The sequence below is a fragment of the Aotus nancymaae genome, unplaced genomic scaffold (genome assembly GCF_030222135.1).
Source record: "Aotus nancymaae isolate 86718 unplaced genomic scaffold, 86718_ANA_hifiasm-v0.15.2.pri h1tg000040l, whole genome shotgun sequence".
NCBI lineage: Eukaryota > Metazoa > Chordata > Mammalia > Primates > Aotidae > Aotus > Aotus nancymaae.
This window is the reverse complement of record NW_026988454.1, coordinates 46,429,586-46,439,773: the sequence shown is the minus strand read 5'-3', so window position 1 is coordinate 46,439,773 and position 10,188 is coordinate 46,429,586. Positions and strand designations below refer to the sequence as shown.

The window sequence follows — 10,188 nt, the reverse complement described above, 5'->3', positions numbered from 1 at the left end:
TTAGGTATAGCGGCATGTGCCTGTAGTCCCAGCTATCCAGGAGGCTGAGGTAGGAGGATCACCTGAGCCCAGGAGACTGAGACTACAGACAGCCATGTTTACACCACTGGACTCCAGCCTGGGCAGTGACAAAGAAAGACCCTGTCTCTCGGGAAAATAAAAAATCATGATTGCATTGAGTCTACCCAAATAATCCAGAATAATCTTTCCATCTCAAAATCCTTATCATATTTTTAAAATCCCTTTTACCATGTAAAGTAACATATTCATAGGTTCCAGCAATAAGTTTGTGGACATATTTGGAGAGCCATTATTCTGTGTACCATACCTACAGAACTGTAAAATAATAAATTTGCATTGTAAATTCACTAAACTTGTAGCAATTTATTATAGTAGCAATTATAAACTACTACACTTGCATTAGCCTTCATATGCTTTCACAGAAACAGTTTCACAGAAATTAAACATTTTACCCCAGCCACACAATTAAGGAAGGCTGAAGTTTCTGAGAATCATCTTTGCCCTAAATACCACACTAACTTGAATATTAGCAGCAGTATGAAAATTAGAATATAGTACTAAACATTTCATTTATGCATTGATTCAACAAACAATTATAGAATGTCCACTATGTACCTGAACCTACTCCAGATAATGAGTTGTCTTGGTCATTAAGCAGCTCTCTTCTGAACTTTCCTATTAATAATCCCTAACCGATGAAGCCCAATTTCTGTACAAAATAAATTTATTTTAACATTATTTTCTTTATATACTAACAATATACTCTGATATTTTATGCAACCTTTCAGAAAAAGTTTTACTAGAAATTATATTTAGAAGTTGGAAAGTAAACTGTTGAGTTTAAGATAAAGAGGGCCACTCCTGAACTGCTAAAGTAGCTCCCTATGAGCACGTGTACTCACCTTCTTCAATCCAGTGCTGTCTTAGTGTATTATTCAGTTTTCACACTGCTATAAAGATACCACCTGAGACTGGGTAATTTATAAATAGAAGAGGTTACAGTCCCACAGGGCTGGGGAGGACTCAGGAAACACTCATGGCAAAAGGGGAAGGAGAAGCAAGTACTTTCTTCACTAGGCATCAGGAGAAAAAGAGCAGGGGAAACTTCCACCTTTATTTCTTTATTTTGAGACAGGGTCTCTCTCTGTCACCCAGGCTGGAGTTCAGTGGCACAATCTTGGCTCACTGCAGCCTCAGCGCCCCCGGGCTCAAGTGATCTTCCCACCTCAGCCTCCCGAATAGTGGGGACCACAGGTACACACCATGATGCTCAGCTAATTTTTTGTATTTTTGGTAGAGACAAAGTCTTGCCATGTGTTCCAGGCTAGTCTTGAACTCCTGAGCTCAAGCAACCCACCTGACTTGGCCACCTAAGTTCTGGGATTACAGGTGTGAGCCACCATGCCCTGCAGGAACTGACACCTTTAAACCAATCTGATCTTGTGAGATCTTCCTCACTATCACAAGAACAGCATGGAGGAAACCACCCTCATGATCCAATCGCCTTCCATCAGACTCCTCCTTCAACACATAGGGATCACAATTCAAGATGAAATCTGGGTGGGGACACAGAGCCAAACCGTATCACTGAGTCTGAGCACTCAGGGAACAGACTCTGTGACAGAAATGTACGTGTAGTAGCTTTATTTTATTTTTTAATTTTTTTAATTTTTTTTTTTTTTTGAGATGGAGTCTCACTCTGTCACCCAGGCTGGAGTGCAATGGTGCCATCTCTGCTCACTGCAACCCTGGATTCCCAGGCTCAAGTGATTCTCCTGCCTCAGCTTCCCAAGTAGCTGGGATTGCAGGCACCCGCCACCACACCTGGCTAATTTTTTGTATTTTTAGTAGAGACATGGTTTCCCCATATTGGCCAGGCTGGTTTCAGACTCCTGACCCCAAATGATCTGCCCGTCTTGGCTTCCCAAAGTGCTGGGATTGCAGGCATGAGCCATCGCGACCAGCCTACATGTAGTAGGTTTCTTAAAGGCTGCTCTTAGGAACAAGATTTGTAAGGAAGTGAAGGAAGTGGAATTAGGCAGAAATGGAAATTGAACTGTTACAGAAAACAGGGAACTGAGAAAATCACACAAGAAGTCCAAGAGCAGAGATTACCCCTTATATGTGCCTGGAATTGAGGCAAAAAAATACTGAGTCCCTGAAACCTTATATTGACTAGCTGTTAGTTAGCAAGGTTGTTCCCAAAGAAAAGGCATGACCTGTTTAAGGCAGGTCCCTTTGGATAAAAACAATCAATAGAAAGGTACTCAACTCTAAGCTAAGAGCAGCCAATACTCCTGGCAGCCAAAGTGACCATACAGCAGCCATACCTTCAATTTTAATTTGACTCATACTGTGTCTCCTGGTAGACCCATCTCTACTCTGTGGAACAAAAACTCTAGTTCCTCAGAACCGAAAATTTGGGAACAGGAAGAACAAATTATCTCAGTAGATCACTGGGAATGATAAGTGAGGCCACTTCTGCCTCACACTCTGTCAGTTCACAAGTATCAATGTTGGCTGAGGCTTAGTCTCAGGAAACGCAAAAACCTCCAGACTATTATGTCAATTCCATCCTGGACCTGTTCCGAGCCCTGGTGAAAGCTAAAATCTTTCAGTCACTTGTAAATGGGTCTGAGCACTATTACTAAGTAATGAGAATTATGAGATAAATGTATAGTAATAATTCATAATACTATACATTTGAGGGGATGCCCCACCAGTCCGCAAACCACTCTGTAGGTGATGAAATAGACTTATTAGGTTTTGTAGGGTTTAAACCACACCACTAGGCATGCTGTGTTCTAGTAAACATTTCCATAGCTTTCTCTGAGTCAGCACACACATACACAGAAATGCACACTCATACACATACACACACACACTCATGCACAAACATACACATGCCTCTCTGACATTGCTACTCATTTATCTTGCTTCAAATGGTTTAAATACTATAAGCTGGCTTTGATTCCAAAATCTTAACATTTCCACTGCAATTAGGGAGTCCAGTTCTGTAACACCAATTCCACCACCAGCCATAACCCACAGAGGACAGCCACCACTGAGCTTCTCAGTGAAGCTGGTTCCTTTCACGAGGACATTATTTATCGCTGTGGAAAATGGAGTATCCTCTGTGCTTACCTAATACATTTCTCCAGCATGTTCTCTGAGTCTCTTGCTTTTCTTCTTCCATTGCCTGCTATAGCAACTCTAGTATTTCTGCTTCATTAAGTGTGTGTCATTGCCTTCTCTAAACTTCTAAGAACCAACTTAGTTGCATTTAGTAGCATTTCTTGGGATCTCTGACACAATGTTAAATCCTATATCAAAAGAAAGCATTTCCATATCAATAAACTATCTTATCCAACTAAGTTCTGTTCTCCCTTGATTCCGTTATCCCCAGAATCCAGTCCCACACATATTCTCCAGGTTCTTCCTGGAGATATTAACTAGGTCCTTTCTTTTCTATAGAAAGTCCAGCATTATCCCAGTTAGGTTATGTTAATACTTGACAAGAGGAGAGATGGAAGTCAGCATGTGTTGTCTACATCATCCTCCAGAAGATGGTAGAGTGTTTGTCTTCAACAAGGAAAAGTCAGCTGCAGGCTAAAATTTCAGAGGAATGTGAGGATTCAGGTTTTCAAGTGTTTTGACTCAAATGTCCCAATTATAAATCTCAGAATTCTATACCTTCTCAATAAGAGTTTTGACCCTGATACAGTAGACTTAGAAGGCAAGGAGTAAATATTCTCTGGATCTCTAGTAGCCTCATAAATAAGTTTTAGGTCAATTGTCAGCACATTCTGTGCTGCATTTACAGAAGATGAAACTATCTTCTAAATTTACCTTTACTCAACTCAACCAACAAACATGGAGATCATTTACCCTCGACATCTATACAGCTATACCCCTGAAATTTTGAACTACTGATATTCCCTTCTCTGATTCAACTTTCTCCTCCTACAGTTGGACTTATTGATTCTGTTTTAAAACCTCAACATAATTTACTATTAAAATATCCCTTCATAGTCTCATTTCTTTCCCAATCCAGTCTAAACCCTACTTCAACTCCTTTCTTACCAGCTTTCACAAATTTCATGGCCATCCAAACTTTTACCATAAAAAGTTCTCCTATCCTCAACTTTGAAGAACCAAATACCTGTTTTCCTATTTCTTTCTGCTGGACTGTTGCAAATTACTGGAGAAAAATCACATAACAGTAGAGCTTACCTACAGTAAAATTTATGATTTTCAACTTTAGTAGTCTTCAATATTTTTCACTCATTATTTTACTTATCATTATCTCATAATTCACTTTTGTCAATGGAACAAAGTTGTTTCAAACCAAATCTAGTATGATCAAGAGTGTGTTCCCAATTGAAATTTAACTCTTTTCTTTGTAAAAAACAAACAAACAAACTTGAGTCCCTCTGATATTTTCTCCTTCGTTTTACCTCCTCCATGTAAACTATAACATCACCAGTACTATCTTCCTCAGTAAGAAAAAGTGATGCTTATGTTCTTTTGTGCACCAATACATTCATCTATGAGTTCTGTTTAGGAGCTTTATAATAACAACAACAATAATAATAACAGTTGTTGTGTATCTAATGTTTATCATATGACACTGGACTAAGCACTTTAAAGTATTGGAACATTTAATCTTCTCAACAACCCTAAATTATCCCTCTTAAGTTAATGGCAACACTAAAGTGTGTCCAGGTCCACAGACCTAATAAAATATCTTTTTATAAATATCTATTATAAATTCAAGTTTCAAACTCTAGTGGTCTGGTACCAGATCATACACAATTAGCACTGACTGATAATGTCTCTTCTATTGCTTGTCACTAATCTATTCCTAACCTCGATTCCTTCCCTTCCCTCTCTAAACATGCTCAAGTATTTTTTCCAAAAACTACCTGTTCTTGGTTTTAATGTCCCTTCAAGTCACCACTCCAACTTTTTCCACGCCTTTATCATCAAGCTTCAGAAAAATAAGATAACATACACTTTTTGCCTCCACATTCTCATCTCCAGTTCATTCATCAACACTCTATGGTCTGCTTTAATTTCTCATCTCTCTAGTAAAATTGTAAATGATCACTTTCTTAAAAACAAGTAGCCTTTTGTCAACCCCATGCTTCTCAACCTCTCTGCCGTATTTGATTCTCTTCTCATTGTAGATCTCCTTCTTTTGACTCATGGTATCATTCTCTTTGGCTTTCCTCTTACTTCTTATGTTCACTACCTCTCAGTCTTATATGTTACTCTACATGTTTTGCTAAAATATTGGCCACCTTGCCCTTCTCTCCCATTATTCCTCTCCCTGATGCACCCCAGTTAAACATTTAAAGAGCTGATCACTGCCCTGAAAAAGCTTATTAACCAGTTCACTGAATAGTATATGCAATACTCCAAACACATTTACAGAACCTGGGTGACTAGACATAAATCACTATGCAAAGTATTATGGTACATTAAGTGTTTGAGGAAGCACAGGATAAAAGATTCAATTGTTAGAATAATTCATAAAGGTATACTTCTAAGAGAATCTAGTTATTGAAGAAACTATGAAAAATATATTCTCTCTCATCTACTTAACTTGGGAATGGTAATTTATGTTCCCCCATTCTCAAAGAGAGGCAAAGAAAATAATTCAGCAAGATGCTTTAGTTATCAATCCTGTGTGTTTAATGACCCTTCAGTTATTTTAATTTAGTCATCTATGAAATCATGAATGTCTTAAGTTCAATTTCAGTCTTTACCATCACTTTGAACATACCCACATCACAACTAATTGAATAATACTTACTCAGCTTTCATCAAACACTAAAATAGACAGATTTGAGGACAGCTAAATATTATTTTAATGAATGACACATTAATGTGTTCAAAGCCATTCTACAGATACCACATGCTTCTTTCTCTTCTCAGGCCCCATCACATAGTGTCATAATCATCCAGAGTTGACGGTACATTGAATTGATTCAAATCCCTCTGTGGCTTCTTGTTAGCAATTCAACCTTTGGTTTATTACTTGAATTGAGTCTTCATTTCTTCATACATATGGTGGGAAAAGTTATCATAACGATCAAAACATTGCATTACTGTGAGAATCAGTGAGATAATTTATGTAAAATCCTGACCCAAAGAGGTTGCTCACAGAATGTTGATTCTCTCCTTTCTTTCCATCTCCATTGCAAATTGAGAAGATTTTTTGCCTATTCTTTCCATACGTTGTGTAGAAAATAGAGGGGATACAGCAAATAAAGCATTTGTTTAGAAGAGGGATTTTTAAATAAGGTTTTTCCAATTTGTTGGCATTATGAATGTGCAGCAATATGCCTTGCACCTCTCTCTAGCATATTGTGTTTGACATTCCCAAGGAAACTTAAATACGTATATCTTCTATCGAAGTCATTGTGTGCTATCACTGTAAGAGTTATGATAGAAATAATTACAAAGATATTGCCAATCTATCACTGTGACAGCTCTGCACACTTTCCTGCTGCTAATTCTCTCTTTTCTATTCTATCTAAAGAAATATTACTTGGTTCTTTTTACCATAGAGAAGACAGCAATACTTAAAAATTTGAGTGGAAAAATATGCAAAAAAATTATGCATATCAATTCAGTGAACATTAGAATATGGAAGAAAATATAAGCGTTATGGGAGTCCATGTAAAATATGGAAAACACCTTTGCAGACAAAATAGTTAAGCTACCAATATATCCCAAAACCCATAACAATAAAATGCTGTTATGGAAAGGGATTAAAATCAAGAGTCGCCAAAAAAACTCTAAGATAGGCCAGGGTTAACATAATGACAGAATATAGTGCTTCTTGGGAAAAAAACTGAATGTAGTTTCTTTTATTGTCCACTGAAAATTGCCATTTGGACATGCTGCAGAAACAGAGATGTCTGTGTTTCTAGAAGACAAAGAAATGGATTTGAAGGAGATCAATATTGCTTGAAGAGCAGAGAAAACATGTAACTTATACTTACCAAGTCCATTTGGGATTCATTCCAAAGCTGAGAGAAGTGGCAAATGCAATGAAAACTCTCAATATTCGTCATGTTTTTCTATAAATTCGGGTGGGGCCTATAAGCAACAGAAAAATGAATGTAGCTTTATATAGAAAAGAACCATGAAAAACCATAATGAAGGTATTTTATTTTCAGAGAGCAGTAGTCTTTTAGAATGTGCTAGAATTTTTTTCCCCTGACCCATTTTATCTCACAGGTTTCAGTTTTTGGCTCTAAACAGTATATCTCCTCAGCAATTTCTAAATGTTTAAAGCTAAGATTGCTTTGCATTAAGATGCTTTGGCAAGGCCCATAATGAGAATTTTAAATCTGAGCAAAATTTCTTGAAGTTCTAAATGATGCCATCAAAGAGAACATTCACCATATGGAACCAGTGATTGATCTAAAGACTGGAGTCTTGTTTTCAAGTCTTTTAATCTCTTATTTTCCAGCAAAGAGAAATTTTGTAGAATCTTCTCTCTTCAGAAAGACTTAAACTAAAATAGGCAGTTATAATAGAAGGAGTCTACCTCATGCATATTTACAGAATGGAAAGTAGTACATTGTTAGCCAGATCGCAATAAAAAGGCAAGGCATTCTAAAGAGAATGTGAATTCCTCTGAATTGGAGTTCCTGTTCTGTTACTACTCCTACGTTCACTGCTGGAGAGAGGGCAGTCCCCAACAGATGCCATGTCCCTAAATGATGGCCTGTGTCCGAGTTTAAGATTGTTCACTAATGTTTATGATTTCCTCTGATTCTTGGACACACTGGTAAATGTATTTCTCACCTCCCTTCCATCTCAAGAGGGCTTCTTTTTCACTCTCTCCCTTTCCCAATATACCAGCTGAGTAGAAAGGATGATGAAAATAGAGAGGAAGGCAGAGCCATAACTACCAAGAGCCTGGATGTCTGATTTACCTCAGAGACATTAAGCTTTTGTGTGAAAAATAAATATACATTACATTGAGCCACTACAATGTTGGGTTTGTTTATTATTGCAATTAGCCTAACACCATAACACCATGTCTCATTCAGGATCTTGTACGTACAGAGTCAATTCAGCAAAGAGGAAATTGTGGAATGCAGACAGTAGTTATATGAGATAATTTCACAGGTAAAGTCTCTGTCTGATGTGGGTTTAAAATTTTTATATGTTCCTAGTGAAAGCACTGACCAATCCTGTCATTAGTGTCTGTGATGATTAAGTTTATGTGTCAACTTGGCTAGGTCATGGTACCAAGATATTTGGTCAAACACATTTATTTAGATGATGCTGTGAAAGGATTTTTCAGATAAGATTAACATTTAAATCATAGACTTTGAGCACAGCAGACTAACCTCCATAATGAAGATGGGCCTCATTTCATCAGTTAAAAGCCTTAGGCGAACGACTAACCTATCCTGAAGAAGAAGAGAAAATTCTATCAGAAGACTGCTTTTGGATTTGCACTGCAGCATCAACTCATCCCTGGGTCTCCAGGCTGCCTAAAAACACTTCAGATTTTGCACTTGTCAGCCTCCACAATCACATGAAATAATCTTTAAAAACTAAGAATTTTAAAAAAATCTTTGTCTCTGTGTGTGTGTCTGTGTGTGTGTGTGCACACGTGCACGTGCATCTATTGCTTTTGTTCATCTGGAGAACCCTTACTTCTAAAGTATCTATTTTAAAATAAAGAAGTAGACCATAAAAGAGATCCAGTATGACAAACCGTAACCATTGTCAATGTGAAGTCAAATGGCATCCTAGGTTGATTCTGGACTTAATACACTTGCCATGGAAATATGCTTAGATATTCTTCATGAGTTCTGCTACTGCTTTTTGTATCCTAAGTATCTATTATCTTTTCAATTATAACTATAAAAAATGAGTGAAACAAAAAATACTTTCCCCAGAAGGTTCCACTGGAAAAACATATGCACATGAACTGATAGTAATTAACCAAATTGAAAGTTATTATAGGACATATTTGCCTATTGGACCTGTATTAGACACAGAGGAAGTAAAACTGATGGAAACCTGGGCCCTACCTGTGACAAATCATATTTTCCACAAATAGCAGCAATAATATCACCTAACCAATATGCTCTTCTTACCAGATGACTTAGATATTTCTCCAACCCAAAGGTAGAGTCTCTGCTTCCTTCTCTTGAACCTCTTTAACCTCTGTGGGTTTGTGTCTCAAGAAATACAGTATGTTAGAAGTGATGCAACTTCAAAACAAGGCCACAATAACGTCATGTTCTTCTGCCTTGTTCTCTTGAGACACTTGGTCTAGGGGAAGTCAGATGCCATATAAGCAGTCCAACAAGCCCAAACAGGACAACCTGGAGGCAGCACAGAGAGATCCTATAAATATATGGAGAGAGAGAAAGCAGGGGAAGAGAGAACAAGACAAGGGTAAGAACAAGCAAATCAACTCCCAGCTTCTCCAACCCCTTATATTTCATCTCCATCCACCATCAGACTAAACCATGTAAGAAACTATTGAATTATGCCCCTTCTCATTTGTATGTAGAAGCCCTACCCCCAAAGCAAAATTTGGAGATAGGGTTTTTAAGGGGGTAATTAGGGTTAAAAGAGGTAGTAAGAGTGGGGCCCTAATCCAATAGATTTGGTGTCCATACAAGAAGAGAAAGAGATATCAGAGACCTTTCTCTCTTCACACATTTACAGAAGAAAGGCCAAAGAAGAAAGTAAGAAGTTAGTGTCTGCAAGCCAGAAAAAGAGGTTTCACCAGAAACCAGTACAGCTGGCACCTTAATCCTGGACTTCTTGTATGGCAACCCAAGAAGACTAATACAGAGACTTTAAGCAAGAACCATACAGCCAAGCCCTCCCCTAATTCCTGACCCACAAAACTATGCAAGATAATAAAATAGTGATCCTCACTTTTAGTCACTAAGTTTTTGTGTGATTTGTAACACAGCAATAGGTCATTGGAACACCACCCTTGAGATGCTTATTGTTATCAGGGGAGATAAAACACATAACTGTATATCAAAGTGCTATGTTACTTATGTATCAAATTCTATGAATGAGGAGGTAAAACAAAAGACAGAAGGTTTTTGAACTGGAAATTGTTTAATTTTAAATAATTGACCAGAGTAGATAGACTAGAATGATGGA

At 37.6% G+C, this 10,188-nt stretch overlaps 1 long non-coding RNA gene across 1 annotated transcript; it reads right to left on the bottom strand.

Annotated features, from left to right (window-relative positions):
- Positions 1 to 5,741: 5,741 nt before the first annotated feature.
- Positions 5,742 to 9,948, bottom strand: LOC135268298 (uncharacterized). The gene is made up of 3 exons (XR_010336552.1): positions 9,156 to 9,948; positions 8,397 to 8,459; positions 5,742 to 7,131 (listed from the first exon to the last, which is right to left on the bottom strand). It is a non-coding gene; the product is annotated as an uncharacterized LOC135268298 (long non-coding RNA).
- Between the last annotated feature and the right edge of the window lie 240 nt (positions 9,949 to 10,188).